Source organism: Sminthopsis crassicaudata, chromosome 2 (genome assembly GCF_048593235.1).
Source record: "Sminthopsis crassicaudata isolate SCR6 chromosome 2, ASM4859323v1, whole genome shotgun sequence".
NCBI lineage: Eukaryota > Metazoa > Chordata > Mammalia > Dasyuromorphia > Dasyuridae > Sminthopsis > Sminthopsis crassicaudata.
In genome coordinates this window covers 89,239,906-89,261,674 of record NC_133618.1, presented here as the reverse complement: position 1 = coordinate 89,261,674, position 21,769 = coordinate 89,239,906, and the positions used below count along the sequence as shown (strand labels likewise).

Below are 21,769 nucleotides of genomic sequence, written 5' to 3'. Positions count from 1 at the left end.
CAAATGGGGTCACAAAAAGTGAGACACAGCTGAAATGACTGAAAACACACACACAGAGTATCCAATTGGTAATATTTAATTGGTAATTGGTGATATGATATTGCAGCTCAGGAAAAAATTAATATTGGTTCTATAGATCAAGGGATCATCTGCATGGAAATAATTAAACTCATGGGAATTGAAGCAAGTGAAAAACCAAAGAGAAAAAAAGAAAAAATGGGCCCAGGATAGAGTTTTGGACAGCATCCACGATTAGTGGACATGAAATAGAAGGCCACCCAACAAGTGGAGGAGTTAGGCCAATAGTACAATGTATAGTACAAAGCTGCCACTTGTCACTTGATTACAATTTGGACAAATTTTTGTAAACTTTCCACGTTTTAAAGTCTTTTTCTAGTCAGCTAGGTGGCTCAGTGGATAGAGTACTGAGCCTGGTGTCAGAAAATCCCGAGTTCAAATTTAGACTCTGACACTTACTACATGGGTAACCCTGGGCAAGTCACTTAACTGTTTGCCTCAGTTTCCTCATCTGATAAAATGTATCTTTGTCCCCAAAACCCAAAATTGAGTCACAAAGAGTCAGACAAGACAACTGTCTGAAACTAGGTCCCTGATTTCAGGTCCCATGATGTATTTTCTTGGCTTTCCTTTAATTTCAATCTAGTCATCTTCTATACTTTTCGGATTATTCGGTTTTTCAAAACAGCTGTGAATTTCATTTCACATCACCTCTTCTGACTTAAATATCCTGGCCTCCAGTTTTCACATTAGCTTATCTAAGTCCTGAAATTCCATGTTATAACTTGATCATGAGAGAAGTAAGTAGAAGTATAGCCTCTCCCTCCCCCCAACCCCACATGGACATGCACATACACACAAACCTACCACTACCAACAACCACAACTCCAGGGAAAGTGGAGGGGTTTGGGCACAGGGTGGAGGTGGAGAGTGTCATGACATCTTTTCATCCCTTTAGTTTCTTTTATTGAAAATACCAAATTCAGTTAAAAAAAAAAAAGGTATTCTCCTTTTCAGGCTTCATATAAATGGAAACTGGAAAAGGAGGCCATTGCCCTTTTCCAGGTTAGCATGAACCTTTTATGTGCTCATGGCTCTGGGCAGCCAGTCTCCCTTTCTCTCCACAAGGGAGGTAAGATTCAAGGCTGCTAATTGCCCAAATGAATGTATCTTTCCTCTTGGTGAGGGACCTAGAGGCCTACACTCAGACATTGCTGACCTCAGGCTTGCCTAAAAATACCCAGGATGAGCTTTGATGAAAGGCCATTGCTCCTCTGCTATTGGGCCAGAGCCAGGAGAGCTAATCCCATTCTGCCCAGCAAGCTTTTCCTCCTCCTCACTATGATTACACCATGAGTTCTGTGTTTTCATGAATTTAACACATCTTCATTGAGCTCCTACTATGGGCAAGGTAGAGGTGCTGCCAGTACAAAATCTTTGCCCTTAAGATGCTTACAATTTAGTGGAGGCAGCTTGAAGGAGGATATGTACAAGGATATAACATGTTAAAATGAGAAAATTATAAAGGAAGGAAGTGTCAAACTGAGAGACATAGGTCTTGAGAACCCTTCCTCTGCCTGTCCTTCCAGATTTCTCAGCTCCTTCTAATCATCTCTCCTAATTCTGCATTGCTTCAAATGTTAGTTCTGAGATCTCACTTGCTTCTGAGTTCTCAAATAGGTAATTAACAAATCTTTATTAAATTCCTACAAGCAGCAAATTAGCACAGAGGATAGAGAGTCAGGACCTGGAGTCAGGAAGATCTGAATTAAAATCCAGACTCTGACACTTACTACATGGATGACCTTGGGCACCCTGTTTGCCTCAGTTTCCTCAACTGTTAAAAATGAGCTGGAGAAAGAAACAGCAAACTCTTTACTCCAGTATCTTTGCCAAGAAAAGCCCATGGACATTAGGTCCACTGGATTGTGACTGAACAGCTAGCCCCTAGTTAAAATTCAGTCACTCTGTCAATGAATACTTATTAGCTCTTAGTGAGTGCTAGGACTGTGTTGAGCAGTGAGGATACAAAAAAATGCAAAAACAAAAACAAAAACAGCATGGTCTCTACCCTCAAGGAGCCTGTAGTCTAAGGAGGGAACTTTAATGTATTTGGATTGAAATCAGAGGTCATTTAATCGCCACCTTCCACACCTGCCTACAAACTGCACAAAGCTCTCTGAGCGAATGCCCTGGGAGGTGCCTCAATTTTTGGCTGACAGGTACAGGCACAGAGTGCTTGAGGAGTTCAGGGAAGGGAGAAGTCAGCATGGGCTCTAGTGGGCAGGGGACAGTGTGGGAGGTAGAACCTGAGATGGACTTGAGTAAATGGGCAAGATTTAAATGAATAGAGCAAGGGCAAGGGTAGAGAGCTAGGGAGAAGGCATTGCCACTTCCGATACAAGGCAGATATCCTGAGCCGCAGTCTTGTATCATTGATGAGGAGCAAATAATGAGGCTAGTGGTAGTGAAGAGGTGTGAGAATTGGAGTTGGGAATTCCCTCTGGTCTGAGCAGGTCCAATGCAAAGCAAACCCAAGTCTGTGTGGTAAAAGAAGGGAATTTCATTGTTCACTAAGAAGGAAGCTTTCCTAGCGGGCAAAACTGCTCATTAGGAGTGTGGTAATGAGAAGTCAGCCTTGCTAGAAAGACAGACTTCTTAATGGCAAGATTCTGTTAGGAAAATAGCAAAGGTTAACAATGAGAAGAGAATATCGTCACAGTAGGCAAAAGTCCTGGCAGGCAGCCCTGCCAAGAAGAGAGCTTCCTTAGCAAGCATAATCCTGTTTCGGACTTCTGCAAAGATTTGGGGTTCAGAATGTCTTTTTTTTTTTAGAAGTCTGAGGCTTGGGCTTCCATTCAAAATTGAATGAGATTCCTTCAGTGCTGTCAATGCCCCCGGCTTAGATCTCTAATTGAAAAGAGATCACTTATTTTTGGAGTTTGAGTTACTGGGAGTGGTCTCTGACTAATCTCCAACTGAATGAGACCACTTACCTGGGTGTTGTCTGGGAAAGGTATGCTTTTCCCAGGAGCTGGGAGCACCCTAAAAGGGGATCCAGGACCCCCAAAAGATCTCACTTTATTTCATCATCAACTATCTCAGGGAAGACCTGAATTCAAATTCACTTACAAACTGTGTGACCCTAGGCAAGTCATTTAAATTCTGTCTACCTTAGTTGATTCAATTGTAAAATTAAATTAATAATAATATCATCTCCCAGGGCTATTATGAGGATCAAATAGGATATTTATAAAGTGCTTAGTGCAGTGCAATGCACAGAGTAAGTACTTAATAAATGTTTTCCCCCTCCCCTATCCCTTGAACATTTTAAGCTGATTTTAAGCATTCCAAACATGGTATATCTAAAACAAAACTCATTATGTTCTTTTTTGCTTTCTCTACATATATGGGCAGCTAGGTAGATAGAGCACTGCATCTGGAGTTGGGGAGATGTGAGTTCAAATGTAGCCTCAAGACCATACTAATTTTGTAACCCTAGGCAAGTGAGGTAACTGCTTTTTGCCTCAGTTTCCTCATCTGTAAAATGGGAATAATAATAGCACCTACCTTTCCTGGATCATTGTGAAGACTGTATGACATATTTGTAAAGTGCTTAGCAAGACTTGAATCACTATATAAATGCTAGCTATTATCATTAAGAGTCAGTCAAGTGACATTTTGTTCTGCCAAATCAAATGCTTTTTTGTAATCAGCAAACAATAAGCACAATGGTATCTTATATTTTCTACATCTTTCAGTCAATTGTGAGATGGTAAAGATGTGGTCCATTGTTGAATATTGTTTGAGAAAGCCTACTTGTTCCCTCTTAATGCCCTCATTGAAAATGAATGGATCTCATCAAGATTTTGTATAAATGTGAGAGTAGGCATAAAGGTGGCTAGTTATTGATATTCTCAGTCACCTTTTTTCATATTAATAAGTGTCAAGATTTTGTTTCCACTTCTTGGCTATCCTCCCTTTCTTTGGATATCTTTCATATCAGACACGAAAGCTTTTTGATTTGTTTTGCCTCCAATGTGAATCTTCTGAGACCAATGGGAATGCTTTTTCTTGCCTTTGTTATGTGGCATTTCTACTGCCAGAGTAGCTCTAAGACTGTGATGTTAGGATTCACTCTCCTTATTGGAAAAAAGAGTTTGTTAAAGTGGATTTTTGCAAATCTTTTCCATTTTCTTCAGCTTTTTGATCTTCCTTCTGTTTTCATCCTTAGCTGCCCTTGGAATAATTTTGCTTAGTTGCGTATCTTTCAGCTAAAAAATTTTATCTTACACTGTTTCCTTCTTTTTTATGAGACAACATTGCTATAATTGTCCATCATTCTTCTTAAGATTTAATAGAACAAGTTTATATTCTAAGCTGGCATTGCTTTTGGTCCCCAGATCTGTCCGTTTGGCAAATTAACTAGATATTTGCTGAGTTTAGTGCTTTCTGGGCTGTTTTGGCCTTTTTTGTTGTGACATTTAATTCATATTAGTTAAACTTCTAGATGTCAAAATGATAAGCATTTATTTATTAAGCACTTACTATGTGCCAGACATTGTCGTTAAGTGTCAGGAATGCAAATACAAGAGTAAAAAAATAGTTTCTGCCCTCAGTGAACTTATATGAAGAGGGCAGAAAAGAGTGGGAGCCCAGAAGGATTGTGAAGGTACTTGGTCACAGAGCATGGTAGAAATAGTCCTATAGAGATGAGTCAGCAGGGCAGCACAGAAATAGATGAAGACAAGGTTAACCTGGGCCTCCTGCTTAAAATGGAGGGTCTGGGAGAAAACAGCCAACCAGAAGGAGAGGTTGAAGAGGATAGGAGAATTCTTCCAATGTGAAAAATTGTCCAGAAGTGGAGTGAGCTTCCTGGGTGAAGAGGTTGCTTTGGGTACAGTAAAGAAAGTCCTGTGGGTATGAATCAGTCGTGCAGCCTGGAAAGGGAAGATGGTGAAATTATTATAGTCAGTCCCAAGGTCATTTCTGTTGTCTGTTTCCATTTTTAAAACTTTCACCAATGTGTAAATAATTCAAGATTAGATCATTTTAATGGTATTCTGTATTTTTTCATTATTCTTCCTATTGTGCAAATTTTGATCTTATCTCTGATGAGCTGATAGTCTTGTTGCACACAGACAGCTGATTCAAGAATAACTCCTACGTCAATAACAAGTCTCTTCCTTTCAGTGACAATGTAGTCAGTTTCTTTTTTTTTTTCCTTTTTCCTTTTTTTTGTGGTGCTAATTAGTACAGTGTCTACCAATTTTTTTTTGAAGAATATATTCATGATATAGAGATGTGAAGCTTCTGTAAGAATTTGTGGATCATTGCTCCCTTTCATTTCTTTTTTCCCAAACTATAACTCTATTTTCTCCTTACCTTCTCCTTTTGCCCTGTCTAATTATTGATACCATATATCAGAGAGTATATTCATTTGATTTGAAGGGCCTTTTTAAATTTTTCATAATTTCTCTACCCCTTCATCCACAGCAACTAATGTTGGGATAAAAGCTGCAATTATTTTCAGAATGGTCTTTTTTCTTCTTCTTCTTCCAAATGTTTATCACTAGTATACCTATGATACAGGGTAACCAAATGTCTCAGAGAAAAGTGTTTCTTGTTGCCTTTGAGCATATAATAAAGCCCATTCTTTTTCTTTGCCTTTCAAGAGAGTCCCTGAGGATCCATTTCACCATGTAGACTGAGTCTGTTAAATGACCAACTTTCTTTTCCAAGAACCAAAATAGCTAATTATAGAGAGAAACATCACCAGTAGGTGATGAATTTCTTTTGCGCATAGCACCCCACAAAATAAAGAAAAGCAAATTCTTAGTCCTCTGAAGCTGTTTCTGTAATTATAGTGGCAAAGAGATGGGAAAGGGGCCAGAGAGTGATGCTAAGCAATCCCACAATTTTGAGATCATCAAAAATTTTTATTTTTTTCTGTTGATACTGTAAATGTGAAATCCTGATCCAATGACTGATGAGAAAACATGTTGCTGGAGAAACTTCATCATATCAATCTCATTATTCTTGCTATAAATAAAAGCAGAAGAAGAAAGAAAGGTGCAGCTAAATGAACACAAATAAATAAAAAGTAATATAGTGAGGGAAAGGATGGAATAAGGATTATGACAATAGGAATAAAATGATAATGATATAGCACTTTAAGATTTACAAAGTACTTTACCAATGTTATCTCATTTCATTTCCACAATAACCCCTTGAGATAAGTGAGAAAACTCAGCTGAGGGAAGGTTAAACACTTGTATCTGAAGCTGCATTTGAACTTTCTATCTCTAAATCCAATATTATAGCCATTATGACATGTTACTTAAAGAGACAGATGCCATAGTTATTATAGAAGAAGGCCCTTTTTTCTTCTCCTTATGCACTGTTTCTCTTGGTGACCTCATCAACTTCATGGTTTAAGTATCTCTATACAGATGTCTTAGAGCATCAACCCCAGCCTTTCTCTTGAGCTTTAGTTCTTGTCACCAATTGTCTATGGAACATTTCAAAATGGATGTTGAAGAGACATCTCGAACCTAACCTGCTCAGAATGGAATTCATGATCTCTGTCCCCTAATCAGCCTTCTTCCAAACGTCTCTCTTTCTGCTCAAAAATCATCATTCTTCTAGTCTCCCAGATTTCATCTTTCTACTAAGCCAAACTATCTCCTCACATATTTGCATCTCTGATCTATTGAGACTTTTGGTCGACCATGGAGCTGCTAGAAAAGGTTTTACACTGCATATCCAGACTCAGCATTTCTTGAAGTTCATTGTTGAGTCTATAGAGGTTGTATTTTTTTTTTTTTTTTTTTTGGGAGGGACTCAGTTATCCTATTGACTATTGAAAATTAGAGCAAGCAGTAAAGAAACAAATATTTATTAAGCCTCTCCCCTCACCCTGGGTGCCAGGGACTATGCTAAGTCCCTTTTACAAATATGATATCATTTGAACACCACTACAACTTCAATACTTTCATTTTACAGTTGACAAAATATGCATTGGAAAGTCCATATTACTAGTTCAGAAGAGTATCAGTTTAAAATTCTATCTTCTACATTAATCAGCCAAGGCTGGTAGGGCAAGCTACTCCACTTTTTTGAATTTTGGTTTTCTCATCTGTAAAACATAAAGTAAAATATACCTAAATGAGTTGTTGTGAACCTCAAATATTGCAGTACATAAAATATTGTATACACTTCAAAAGGCCTGTAATTGCCAAGTACCACTACTATTAGCTGTGTGACCCTGAGCAAGTTCTTTTAATTTTTCTAAGCCTCAATTTTCTCATCTGTCAAATGAAGGGATTAAAGTAGACTCTTCTAAAGTTTCTTTCAGGTATAAATCTATGAACTACAGTTATTTATTGAACATTGTTTAGAATTGTTGCAATAAGCTGATTTTTGTCAAATAATTGGAATAAAAGAGTATGCATTCCTTGTCAGAATTTCTGATTTGCTGGTAAGTGTGTTTGTTGGTGATGCTCTCTAGCCTCTCAGAGGAAGCTGGTAAGAACAAGCTGTTAGCCTGGCACCCTAGAACAAAAACCCCGCCCTATCACACTCTTCTCCACAGCAGCCTCATTAACACTTACTTAGAAGGTGTAAGTAAAACTGTTTGGGAGAATCAGCAGCTGGTGACTTTGCCATTTTCCTCTAACTGATTTCCTTCTCCTTGAGGGGTCCCTTGGGAGATCTGAAGATATGATGTTAAGTAAACCTGTTTACTGTGGGGGGGGGAATGTGGGGAAGATAAATTAAGCCTGTTCCAGAGACAATGGGAGAATCAATGTTCATCAAGACCCTCAAATAATATGGAGAGATTTTACATAAAAAGAGGAGATTAAGAAAAATCAAGTTTGAGGGGAACCGAAACTGCTCTCACTACCCTTTCCTTACTTCCCTAAGGTCATCTGACCTCCGTGAAGCAGGTTGGGCAATGTTGTGCATGGCAAGCTTCTTAGATGGAGCTGTGGAAATCAAAAGCTCACAGAATTACAATCCCTTTAGAATCAACAGTCTCCCAAGCATTCTAAGTTATTCACTATGGTTTTAGGAAAAATGGGTCAGAGGGCTAAAATTCTCCTTATCCTCCACATTCCTGTACATACATCTTACATTTTATGCCTCCTCATTTTGATTTTCTATTTTCTTCTGCCTTATCCTCTCTTTCTCCTCCCCACCCCCTGTTTTCCTTGGGTCAAATCTGCCAAACTCCTTCGCTGTAATTTCTTTCAGACCAGTTGTCAGGTCCCCTTACTGTTTCTGGCTTGAGAGCTGCTGAAGCTGCTGCTACTTCTGTTATCACAACTTAGTCCCATCAATGGTGCTTCATCTATGTGGGCTTTGGGATAGATTCCTCTCTTGTGTCAAGATCTTTCTGATCTCTTATGTTATTTTTATCTGGAAGGATATCTCACTCTGATCTTTTGCTAACTTTGCCACTTCAGAAGTCAATTTGAGGTGTTATTTTAAAGTTGTTTGGAGGGGAATATTGGGAAAGCTCAGTTGAGCGCTTCTTCACTGACATCTTTCCTCCATCCCACTATACTTCTTTTAATGCAAAGATTATATTTATTTATTTTTTACATTCTTCTATTAAATGTCCAGATCAGTTTCAGATGAAATGCTTCTAAAACCATGACTCTCCTGTTTTATATTTGGAAAATTGCTTAAGCTTGAGTTAGTCAATAAACAATTTTTAAGCACCTATTGCTATTAGGTACAGTTTTAGGAGCTGGAAACAAAGAAGGAAAAATAGAAATTTTCTTTTAAATTTCCTCTGAGGGGTGTGCTACATTGGATATAGAGCTATTCTTGGAGTCAAGAAGACTTGGGTACAACATTGCTTGTGAAATTTATTAGTGAATGATACTAATCAAGCCACTTAATCTCTCAGTGCTATTTTATAGAAGATCTCCTGGATATATATTAATTTAGTTTAAAAGGTATACATTAGTTTACCACATTTGATTAAGTCAAAAGAGATGGTTTCATCTGACCAAGCTATCAAAGCTTAGTGACTTTAAGTGGGGTAGAGTGATGATTGATTGCTTGCTTGGTTCAGTCAACCCCCACTCTTACATAGAGATGAGGAAACTGAGAGACAGAGATTTGACCAAGATCTCATAGGTAAGAAGGAACAGAAACAAGATTCAAGCCATGGATCTCTAACTACATTCAGTAGTTTAAGAAACATTTATTAGGTGCCTAGTATATGTCAGGCACTAAGTGTTGAGAAGACAAAGAAAATGCAAAAGATGCTTCCTTCGCTCAGTGAGTTCATAGTCTAATGGTAGCCACAACAGGAAAATAACTATGTACAAACAAGCTATATTCATGATAAATTGCAAATAATCAACAATCTAATTAGACATTAGAATAAAATGGACTCAGGAAAGACTTTCTGTAGAAAGTAATGTTTTGGCTGGGACTTGAAGGAGTCCGGGAAAGCCAGGAAACAGATGAGAGGCAAGTATTCCAAGAATAAATAAAATGCCCATATTCCAGAGAGGGAATATCTTCTTGGTAGAACAACAGGAAGGCCAGGGTCATGGATTACAGAGTATGAGGTAGGAAGTAAACTGTAAGAAGAATGGAAATGTGGATTATGAAGGGCTTTGAATACCAGGAACAGGATTTTATATTTGATCTTGGAGGTGAAAGGAGAACCACTGGAGTTGACTGAGTTGTGTTGGCGTTGGGAGGTAGAAGATCCCTTTGAAAGCTGAATGGATGAGTGACTGGAGTGGGGAGAGATTAATAGCATGCAGAAAAACCAGTAGGCTATTGAAATAATACAGGCATAAAGTGATCAGAGCTTGTACCAGGATGATGGTACTGTCAGAGAACAGAAACTGTACATGCCAGAGATTTTATGAAGGTAAGTTGAAAACAGTCTGGATAGGGAGTAAGGATGGTTACGAGACATAGTGAAAAGTCACGATGAAATTTATATTGGGACCACTCTATTGTTTGTGTCTCCCTTGTCTTCCACCACATAGCATATGTGTGATGGATAAGTGTAACGTGCTCTCCTGGCAGTTACAATTACTAGTCTGTCCTAGACTCACCAGAGTACCTTTGACCACTGTCCATTGCAGTGTGAACTCTACCCGGCTCGCCTCCTCTGAGGCCTTCAAAGGTCTCTGGCCACAATCTCTTGAATCTATAGCTTAATAACCAGTAGCGCACTCAAGAACAGCCACGTGTAATCTTAAAAGCCTTTATTATACCTACTCACATAATGCCCTAACTGATGCCCTGACTTGTTGGTTCCCGAGTGAACACCTGGTCAGAAGACCCACGTGTTCACTACCAAAACCCTTACCTCTTTTGGCTATCCATCTCGGCTTGGCCACCCAGGCTCAGGAGCCAGGGTGAAGAGCGCCAGGTTAAAGAGAGCCACTGCTGCCTGCAGTGGGCTTACATAGGGCCTGTGAGGTCACACACACAGCCAATCAGCGAGAGAGTCACCCATTACGAAGCTATCTCAAAATGGACAGGATCCCACCTACAAGGCAGTCCTAATATCCACAGAAATTACTTCCAGGCCTCAATGATGCGCTGTGGCACAGCCCATTTAAAGGGCCCTTACAGATAAGGGCAGTGATACTTACTACATATCGTACTGCAATTCAATGTACCCTCCTAGGTGGCAACTTGTTCTGTTTCTTTGGATATATTGCTTCACAACTCTAAGACAAACCTCTTTTTGAATGAGTTAACACACATTAACATGAAGGAGAAAACATAAGAAGGATGCTCTTGGCTATTCTTCATCTCTCTCTTCTACAGACTTTTAATGAGAAGTAGCATGTAATTTCTTCCCTCAAGGACCTGTAATAATTCATTCTAGAATTGTGTCAGGAATCCAGGCTACCTCGTCTATGGTTTAAAATCTTCACTCTTTTCCAGTTTGCCCTTCTACTGTCCTATAACATTCTATATTCCTTTAAAGACCATTGGCAGTGACTTAGCAGTCTTAATTGTTACTTCTCTCAGTAGCCTGGGATGTAGTTCACTTTGCTATGTTAACTTGAACTCATCAAGGGTAACTAAGTGCTTTCTTACTGTTTTCCTACAATGATCAATGTAGATATTTGTTTTCCCTGACTAAACACATTTGCATATTTTGTTTAAAAGGATTTTCTTTTTCTTTTTTATTGGGAGGAAATATATTTTTATTCATTGAAAATAAAATTTAACTAAAATATGAGTCTGAAGCTGGGACAAGATAGACTCTGAAATAGTTCTTTGTCCTGCATTTCAATTACTCAGAAACAATTTATTAGGCAGCTGCTTTGTGCCCAGCTGATAGCAACTTAGAACTGTCTTAGCTATTGGGGGGGGAGGAGGGGAGAAACTCTGTTGCTTAGCAGCAAAGAGACTTCTGTGCTTCCTGAGAGAATTGTGGAACTTGTGAACAACTACTCATGCCCCATAGTTGAAGCCATACCTACAGAGGAGCCATCTCTTCCAGTGGAAAAAAAATTCATGATGATATGACTAAAGCCTCCATTGCAGGGGCTTTCCTCTTTCATTTACTCTGGAGAGAGTCCCCTGGCTGACTCTGCCCTTCCTTTGTGCTGTCAGCATGGGCTTCTTTCTTAGTACTGCCCTGGGTACTGGTCCAGGGGAGATGGATGTATCTAGTCTTTTGTAAATCCTGGAACAACAAGATTTCTGATGTGCATCTCTGGGAGGCAGGAAATTTTTGGGAATGGCTCCAGTGAATTGGGGCAGCAACTAGTGATAAGAATTTTTTGTTGAGTAGACTTGTGGCTATGAGTGTAATTTTGAAATTACATCTACATCTAATAATAGAGGCAGTGGCATGAGACAATGACAACAAAAGTTTATTTTTTTGTCACACATGATCCCCAATAGGTTAAATCATGAATTTTTTGAGTACTGATTACAAATATGGATTTAGATTTTCTCCATCATCTCTTATTTTTAGGGCAACAGTTTTATATTTTTAAATCTTTTTTTTAAAAACTAAGTGAAATAGTGCTTATTTAACTCAACTAGAGTGACTTATTATTGTATTTCACCTGTAAAATATTTCTCTTTATCATCCAAAATCTGTTAGCCAGTGTGCTTGGATTCTGATTGCCCTACTGTTGCTTTTCCTTTGTGGAGATTTCTGGATTGAAGTGTTCCCTGTGCTTATCACTATTAGTATCTGTGTTTTACAGGAATATATCCAAATGTGAATCCAAGAAATGGATCCTAAATGGCCCGTTACATTTCACATTATTGAATTTTGGAGGCAATTTTCTGCATTGTAGTATTGCCCAAAGTTTTTGATCTCTTGAAAATAATGATTTTAAAGTGCACCTAACAATTCTTCAAAATATTCATCTTTCATTGCTTCTATTATTTGAAGACCCACAATCTCTTCTTTAATTTTAGCTTCAACAATTTATGGAAAACCTTTTTTATTAGATAAAGAAAATTCACATCATTCCAAACCATTGCATTAATAAAAATTTTCATTAAACCAAATTTATTTATACAACTGTGGTAAAATCAGTCCATCCAATAGACTTGTGATGGAGAAAGTCATCTGCATCCAGAAAAATGAATGTGAATGTGTATCACAACATAGTTTTTTTTCCCCCTTTTTGTTGTTGTTTGCTTGCTTTTTGTTTTTTTTCTCATTTTTCCCCCTTTTAATCTGATTTTTCTTGTGCAGCATGTGTATAGAAGAATTGTACATGTTTAACATATTTTGGATTACTTGCTCTTTATGGGAGAGGTAGAGGAAGGGAGGGAGAAAAATTTGTAACAAGGTTTTGCAAGGGTAAATGTTGAAAATTATCTTTGCATATATTTTCAAAATAAAAAGCTATCATTAAAAATAAAGATCAATCCATCAATCAATAAACATTTTTCAAGGGCCTACTATGTGCCAGATTTTTTAAAAAAGACTAAGCAGTGGCTGATTTATCACATTTGTCTTTTCTGGAATCAGTTCCTTCCTTTGAAGCTAGTGTTTTTTGATGTGTTGAGTTTTTTTCTTTCTGTTCCTGCTGTGTCATTCACAAGATAATAGTAGTATTTTATACAACTAAGTTATAGTCTTGGTAAAAGAAAAATTCACTTTCACATTCTCAGAGTACTTTTCATATTTAATGTTTCTCAACCAAGGTTTTTTGTTTTAAACATATTTTGGTGTCCTCTTATTAAGAGATTTCATTCTTTCAACCTAGAAACTAAAAATCCAGTTTGATTTTATGTTAATATGGCAGTAGTTAGTTCAAATCTGGTTCCAGACACTTACTAGCTATTTGATCATGGAGGAGTTAATTTCTGTCTGCTTCAATGTTCTCATTTATAAAACAGGTATAATAAGAACACCTTTCTCTCAAACTTGAGGATCAAAGGAGATAATTTTTGTGAAACACTTTGCAACTCCATAGTTAAATAAATGCTAGTTATTAAACATGAGACAGACACTAGTGCTAGAGAGTACTAACAGTATACAAAGCAAAAGACAATCATTTCTATCAGAGAACTTACCTTCTATGAGGGAGGCAACATAGATACATTAGGACATACAAGTTAAATATAGAATTGATGAAAGGTAACTCAGAGGCTTGTTCAGCACTTTATTGCCTTTCTATTTTATCAAAATAAGGCTTATAGTTATAATTGAAATCACTTGTTCGTCTTCATCCAATTCCAAGTTTCTAATATTTTCTGACAGTCATGGGTATTTTTTCCCATTTAAAAATATTTTTATTTAAAATCCTTGTTTCATATTCCCTTTGTTTTGAAAATTTGAACAAGCATAAATATTGTCCTAGCCTGACTTTCACATAAGGTGGGACCTCATGAAGCATAAAAGAAGGAACCTTCCTAGTGACTTCTCACTATTTCTCTCTATCTTTATCTCCCTTAGACTTTCATTGGAAGATCAGCCCCACATGACCATGAACTGTGACATCAACTTGATTTTTTTCTTCTTCCTTCTCCTTCAGGACTCCCTCTTTTCTTTTTTCCTTTTTGAGTTCTTTTAGAGTACAATAAAGTGAGGAGAAGAAAAAGTGACTTCTCTTCCCTACTCCCTTTTCTTATGCTGTGCTGCTCAATCACTTTATTACTACCACATATAGCAAAATTGATATGAAAGTTCACATTACTCAGTAGTGGTGGGCGGTAGAAAAATTCCATTTGCAATTTTAACTCTGTATTAAGAATTCAAATAAAATACCATGAAATTTACATATGACAAAACATGTGGACAGTGTTATCTGATCATTCCTTATTCCTAGAATAAAGCCACTTTTATACATTAGGAAAAGCTGAGAGTATGTGCTAATAGATCTCCTACTGCTGGAGAGGAAAATATAGAAGAAGATTGAGGGTGTCAGGGCTTAAACTTCAAGGTGGTACTACTTGCCACCCTCACCCCACGAAGCTTTAAATCCTTGGGTGGTTGAAACAGATACAACAGTGAAAGCAGGTGTTTCAGCACATGGTCAGGGACAGAGACAAAAGAAAAATGCAGTAGGTGATTCTTCCAACACCTGCTACTGGGGGAAGTAATGAAAGAAGAAAGCCAAGAGTGACAATTTTCTTCCCTTAACATGCAAAGAAGAAAAAACTGGAGAGCGGTCAGCTCTACTGACATTTTTCTTGATAATCAGAGCAAATTCTACTGGTGAGGAACATGCCTTTCTACCTAGGAAGAGATTGTTTGGTCTGAGCCCAGGATATATTTCACACGAAAATTTCCTGAGCAAATAGAAAAACCATGGATGAATTTCTTTTATTTACCCCTTTAAGGAAGATATCAGCCCTAAGATTCTATTATGGTAATAGAACCCAGCATATTTCAAATTTTTTCCCCATCCCCTTCCATTGGGCAAGCTTTATTCCCCATCATAATGTATATAGAAATCAAGCAGGCCAAGCATTTTGGGAAGACAGAATAGATATGTCCTATTTTTAAAATTATACATTTTTTTGTTTTAATTCCTTCTCAACCCCTAGATTCTTGACTTCCTTTGTATACCCAATGCTTTGCACAGTGCTTGGCACATAGTAATAGATTAATACATTCTTGTTGACTGAATCTCCCAGAGCGCCATCCCTTACAAAAAAGATTTTAAAAATAGGAAGATTGGGGCAGCTAGATGGCTCAGTGGACAGAGCACCAACCCTGAAGTCAGGAGGACCTGAGTTTAAATCTCATCTCAGACACTTAATACTTCCTAACTGTGTGACCTGGACAAGTCACATAATCCCAACTGCCCCATCCAAAAAAAAAAGGAAGACTAAAAAAAGATTTAGCAAAATTAATACATTAAAAAATTTGACATTATAAGAAATACTTCACAGCTATAGACTAGATCATCTCTCCCTCTTACTTTTTATTGTTATTGAACTTATTTAGTATTTTCTTCTTCTTTTGCTGAGACAATTGGGGTTAAGTGACTTGCTTCAGGTCCACCTGACTTCAAGACTGGTGCTCTATACACTGCACCACCTAGCTGCCCCAGTATTCTATTCTTTTATAATTACATGAAAAACAAATTTTAACATCCATTTTTAAAACTTTGAGTTCCAAATTTTCTTCCTTCCTCCCTCCCTACCATACCTCCCCATGAGAAGACAAGCAATTCAATATGTGTTAAACATGTGAAGTCATGAATTTCTGTATTAGTCATGTTGTGAAAGAAAACATAGACATAAAAACATAAAAAAATCCCCTCAAGAAAATAAAGGAAGTTTAAAAAAAGTAAGCTCCAATCTGCGATCAGACACCATCAATTCTTTCTCTAGGGATAGATAGCATTTTTCATAACTCCTTAAGAGTTGTTTTGAATCATTGTTTTGCTGAGAATACTTAATCATTCATAGCTGGTCATTTTTTTAAATTAAAGCTTTTTATTTTCAAAACATATGCATGGATAATTTTTCAACATTAATCCTTGCAAAACCTTGTATTCCAATTTCTCCTCCCTTCCTCACCCCCTCCTCTAGATGGCAAGTAATCCAATATATGTTAAATACAATATATACATACATATTTATACAATTATTTTGTTGCACAAGAAAAATCAAATCAAACAGGAAAAAAAATGAAAAGGAAAATAAAATGCGAGCAAACAACAACAAAAGATGAAAATGCTATGTTGTGAAACACGCTCCGTTCCCATAATCCTCTCTCTGGGTGTAGATGGCTTTCTTCATCACAAGATCATTGGAACTGGCCTGAAACATCTCATTGTTGAAGAGAGCCATTTCCATCAGAATTGATCATCATATAATCTTATTATTGTCATGTACGATGATCCCCTAGTTCTGCTCATTTCACTTAGCATCAATTCATGTAAGTCTCTCCATCCTGCTTATCATTTCTTTTTTTTCTGATTACTTCTTTTTTAAAATTATAACTTTTTTATTGACAGAACATTTGCATGGGTAATTTTTTACAATATTATCCCTTGCACTCACTTCTGTTCTGACTTTTCCCTTCCCTCCCTCCACCCCTTCCTCTAAATGGCAGGCAGTCTTATACATGTTAAGTATGTTATAGTATATCCTAGGTACAATATATGTGTGCAGAACTGAATTTCTTATTGCATAGGAAGAATTGGATTCAAAAGGTAAAAATAACCTGGGAAGAAAAACAAAAATGCAAATTAGTCCACACTCATTTCCCAGTGTTCCTTCTCTGGGGTTAGCTGATTCTGTCCATCATTGATCAATTGGAACTGAATTAGATCTTCTCTTTGTTGAAGATATCCACTTCAATCAGAATACATCCTCATACAATATTGTTGTACAATGTGTATAATGTGTATACATTTGTGGTGTACAATGATCTCCTGGTTCTGCTCATTTCATTCAGCATCAGTTGATGGAAGTCTCTCCAAGCCTCTCTGTATTCCTCCTGCTGGTCATTTCTTGCAGAACAATAATATTCCATAACATTCATATACCATAATTTACCCAACCATTCTCCAATTGATGGGCATCTGTGAAGACCGAGTTAGCACCCTGGATACCTTAGAATCAGCCAGAGTCAGGATAAGCAAAAGTCCTTGGTCTTTATTCTTTGTCTGTAGGGGTAGAAGTGAAGGGAATGGACACAGGATCTCTGAGACCTTCTTCTTCCTTATCTACTGACAAAGTGATTCTGGCTTGTCTTGCTCCCCTCCCTAATCCTTCCCACAATTCCCTGTATACACCAAAAGATTGAACCAGCACAGAATAGTGGGAAGGGACATTTTCCAAGCATATGCTAATAGAGTAATGTCCAATTGGTAATTAGCCTCCGTTGTCCAACCTCAATGCATCAACTCAAAGTTTCAGCCCTTTACAAGCATCCATTCATTTTTCAGTTTCTAGCCACTAGAAAAAAGAGCTGACACAAACATTTTGGCATATACAGGTCCCTTTCCCTTCTTTAGTATCTTTTTGGGATATAAGCCCAGTAGTAACACTGCTGGATCAAAGGGTATGCACAGTTTGATAACTTTTTGGGTATAGTTCCAGATTGCTCTCCAGAATGGTTGGATTCATTCACAACTCCACTAACAAGGTATGTGTTCCAATTTTCCCGCATCCCCTCCAACATTCATCATTATTTTTTTCTGTCATCTTAGCCAATCTGACAGGTATGTAGTGGTATCTCAGAGTTGTCTTAATTTGCATTTCTCTGATCAATAGTGATTTGGAACATCCTTTCATAAGAGTAGAAATAGTTTCAGTTTCATCATCTGAAAATTGCTTGTTCATATCCTTTGACCACTAATCAATTGGAGAATGGTTTGATTTCTTATAAATTAGAGTCAATTCTCTATATATTTTGGAAATGAAGCCTTTATCAAAGCCTTTAACTGTAAAAAAATGTTTTCCCAGTTTATTGCTTCCCTTCTAATCTTGTTTGCATTAGTTTTGTTTGTACAAAGGCTTTTTAATTTGATGTAATCAAAATTTTCTATTTTGTGATCAATAATGATCTCTAGTTCTCCTTTGGACACAAATTCCTTCCTCCTCTACAAGTTTGAGAGGTAAACTATCCTATGTTCCTCTAATTTATTTATGATCTCATTCCTTCTGCCTAAATCATGGACCCATTTTGATCTTCTTTTGGTGTACGGTGTTAAGTGTCTAGTTTCTGCCATACTAATTTCCAGTTTTCCCAGAAGTTTTTGTCAAATAGTGAATTCTTATCCAAAAGTTGGGATCTTTGGGTTTGTCAAACACTAGATTGCTATAGTTAACTGATCAACTAATCTATTTCTTCTACTTATCATTTCTTACAGAACAATAATATTCCCTGACATTCATATACCATAACTTATTCAGCCATTCTCCAACTTATGGGCTTGGATCATTGTTTTGCTGAGGATAGCTTAATCATTCATAGCTGGTCATCTTAAAGTACTGTTGTTACTTTGTTCACAGCGTATACAAATAAAACATTTAGTGATAATAAATCATAATTTCATGACCCTCCACATTCAGTTATGTGACCTTACATGGCAATGAAAACCATGTAATAAGTTTTTAGTTAATCGTTTTTCATATGGCTGTTATAGTATTGATTACCTGAAAATTGTTTAAATATTTTGATCATTTATCAATTAGGTAATGAAAATTTGATTAAATTGTCTATATGCTTAAGAAATGAGATCTTTATCAGAGAAACCTGTTTCAAATTTTTTTTCACAGTTATTATAGCTAACTATATTTTTCTCCATCCTATCCCCCCATTTATTCTATTTTCTCTCTCCTTTTACCTTGTCCCTCCTCAAAAGTGTTTTGCCTCTGACCATCCTTTCCCCTAATCTGCCTTCTCTTTTATCATCACCCCTACTTCTTATCCCTTTCTTTTCCTACTTGCTGTAGGGGAAGATATATTTCTATACCAAATTTAGAGTGTATGGCATTCCCTTTTTATGCCAATTCTGATGAGAGTAAGGTTCACTTTCTCCCCCTCATCTCCCCCTTCTTCACTCTGAAAACTTTTCTTGCCTCTTTTATGTGAAAGAATTTATCTTATTCTACCTCAAGCTTTCCCTTTTTCCTGGTACATTCCTCTCTCACCCCTTAATTTTATTTTAAAAAGTATCATTCCTTTATATCCAACTCACACATATGCCCTTTTTCTATATATACTCCTGATTACCCTAATAATAGGAAAATTCTTATGAGCTACAAGTATGTTCCCATGTAGAAATGTAAACAACTTAACCTTATTAAGTCCCTTTTAATTTCCCTCTCCCTTTACCTTTTTATACTTCTCTTGTATCTTTTTTTTTTTTTTTCTGAGGCAATTGGGATTAAGTGACTTGCCCAGGGTTATTGTCTGAGGTCAAATTTGAACTCAGGTCCTCCTGACTTCAGGGCTGGTGCTCTATCCACTGTACCACCTAGCTGCCCCCACTTCTCTTGTATCTTGCATTTGAAAGTTAAATTTTCTATTTGCTTCTGGTCTTTTTTGTCAAGAATATCTGGAAGTTTTCTCTTTCATTGAATGACCATTTCCCCAAAAAAGATTAAACTCATTTTTTTCTGGAAAAGTAATTCTTTGTTATAATCCTAATTCCTTTGCCCTCCAGAATATCATGTTACAAGATCCTTTCATGTAGAAGCTGCTAATTTTATATTATTCAGAATATGACTTCTCAATACTTGAACTGAGGGGCAGCTAGGTGGCACAGTGGATAGAGCACCAGTCTTGAATTCAGGGGGACCCAAGTTCAAATCTGATCTCAGACACTTAACACGTTCTAGCTGTGTGACCCTGGGCAAGTCACTTAACCCCAGCCTGGGGCGGGGGGAATACTTGAACTTATTTCTTTTTGGCTGCTTGAAATATTTTTTCCTTGACCTGAGAGCTTTGAAATTTGGGTGTAATATTCCTGGGAGTTTTTATTTTGGGATTTCTTTCAGGAAGAGATTGGTGGATTTTTTAAATTTCTAGTTTACTTTCTTGTTCTAGAATAGGGATTCTCAAACTACAGCCCGCAGGCCAGATGCAGCCCGCTGAGGACGTTTATGCAGCCCACCGGGTTACGGCAAATGGACTGATTGATCCTGGTTTGCTGGGGCTAGATCCTTGTTGACTTGTACTGTGCTAGACTGTGCTCCACTCACTCAGGTGAGACAGATCTTTTCTAATGACCTTTTAACTTGTCTTTGGCTGGAAAATTATCTCACTCCACCTTTTTTGCAGGTTCTGCTACTACAGGAATTGCTTATGGCATCATTTAAAGGTATTTAGATGGCTGTCTTTTCTCTGCTATCTTGTCTTTGCCTCCATTCCCCAGACACACCTCTCCCCACTTCTGCAAAGGAGTAGGGGTAAATGTCTTCTCATATTTGTTCAAGACCAAGCTTGTTCAGAACTTGTTTAAGCTTGTTCACATTTTTCAATTTGTTTTGTTGTTTTTTACTTATTTTTGTAGTTATTTGGTACATAGTTTTTCTCTTTCTCCTTATTTCAGCTTGTATCAGTTCATTACAGTTCTCTATATTCATCATATGTATCATTTCTTATACTACACTTATAGTCTAGTTAATTCATGTGCCACCATTTGTTTAATCATTTTACAATCAATGAGCAACCACCTTGTTTCCAATTCTTTGCTCACTTGGCATATTTTAAGGATCACTGAGAAACACCTTCATTTATTTAAAACACTGCCTGAAATCCTGGAGTTAGAGATCAAGAATATTGGTTCTTAAAGACATCTCAACTGATTACCAATGATCATGGATGCTGATACTGATCAACTGTGAGAAGTAGGTGAGAATAAGATTCTTTGAGAATGAGGCATTTGAGAGATTTTGGGGGTTAATAGAGGTGCTTGGAGATGAGATGGAGGTCTAGGAAGGAAAACAAGGGGATGCCAGAGACAAACACTTCTGACTTCACGATTTTGTTGAGGATTATATCTATACCTATACCCTCTCAACTATTCTAGGTGTAAATTAACTCTCTTTCTTCCTCTTCTTAATTAATGAACACACATTTATTAAATTCAGTAGGTTATATTTACAAGTGCCTAAAATTTCAAAGAAGGGAAAGTTCACTGTGATCAAGGAATATGTGGGACTTTATCTGGGCCTTGAGCAATGAAAAGAATTTGGATTACTTAGGGAGTGAAACAAAGGAGACCAGGGGGAGCCTGGTCAAAAAAAAAAAGCAAATAAGATTCTCTAGAAAGAAAGAGGAGAGAATCATAGAATTTGGAGCTGGAAGGGACATTAGAGACTATCTTGTGCAACCTCCTGGTCTGATTTAACAAATGAGAAGACTGAAAAGGAAAAGAAGAAAGACAGAAATGCCTAAAGAAGAGTTTAATCCCAGGCCTCCTAGGATTCAAATACAATTGACTGTTTTTATTCCAGAGCTTCCTCAAAAAGTTATAGATGACCATTCTGGAGAACAATTCAGAATTGTACCCAAAGTGGTATCAAAATATACATAGTTTTTGATCCAACAAGATCACTGCTCGGTCTGTATCCCAAAGAGATCATAAAAATGGGTAAAGAACCTACATGCAAAAATATTGATAGCAACTCTTTTTGTGATGGCTAAGAATTGGGAATTGAGGAGATGCTCATCAATTGGGAAATGACTAAAAAAGTCGTCACATATAATTGAAATGAAATATTATTGTGTTATAAAAATAGCAATCAGAATGATTTTAAAAAAAACCTGGAAAAACTTATATGAACTGATACAAAGTGAAGTTAGCAG

General features: G+C 37.2%; 1 long non-coding RNA gene across 2 annotated transcripts in view; it reads left to right on the top strand.

Moving 5' to 3' along the window:
* The window catches only part of LOC141553240 (uncharacterized), a 69,685-nt gene that overhangs the window by 3,738 nt on the left and 44,178 nt on the right, over positions 1-21,769 (top strand). Inside the window, exons 2-3 of one of the 2 annotated variants that reach the window (XR_012485339.1) lie at positions 20,006-20,164; positions 20,240-20,467. This is a non-coding gene — a long non-coding RNA (uncharacterized LOC141553240). Of the gene's footprint in view, positions 1-20,005; positions 20,165-20,239; positions 20,468-21,769 lie in introns of those variants that run through there. The other variant, XR_012485338.1, reaches the window with a different exon arrangement.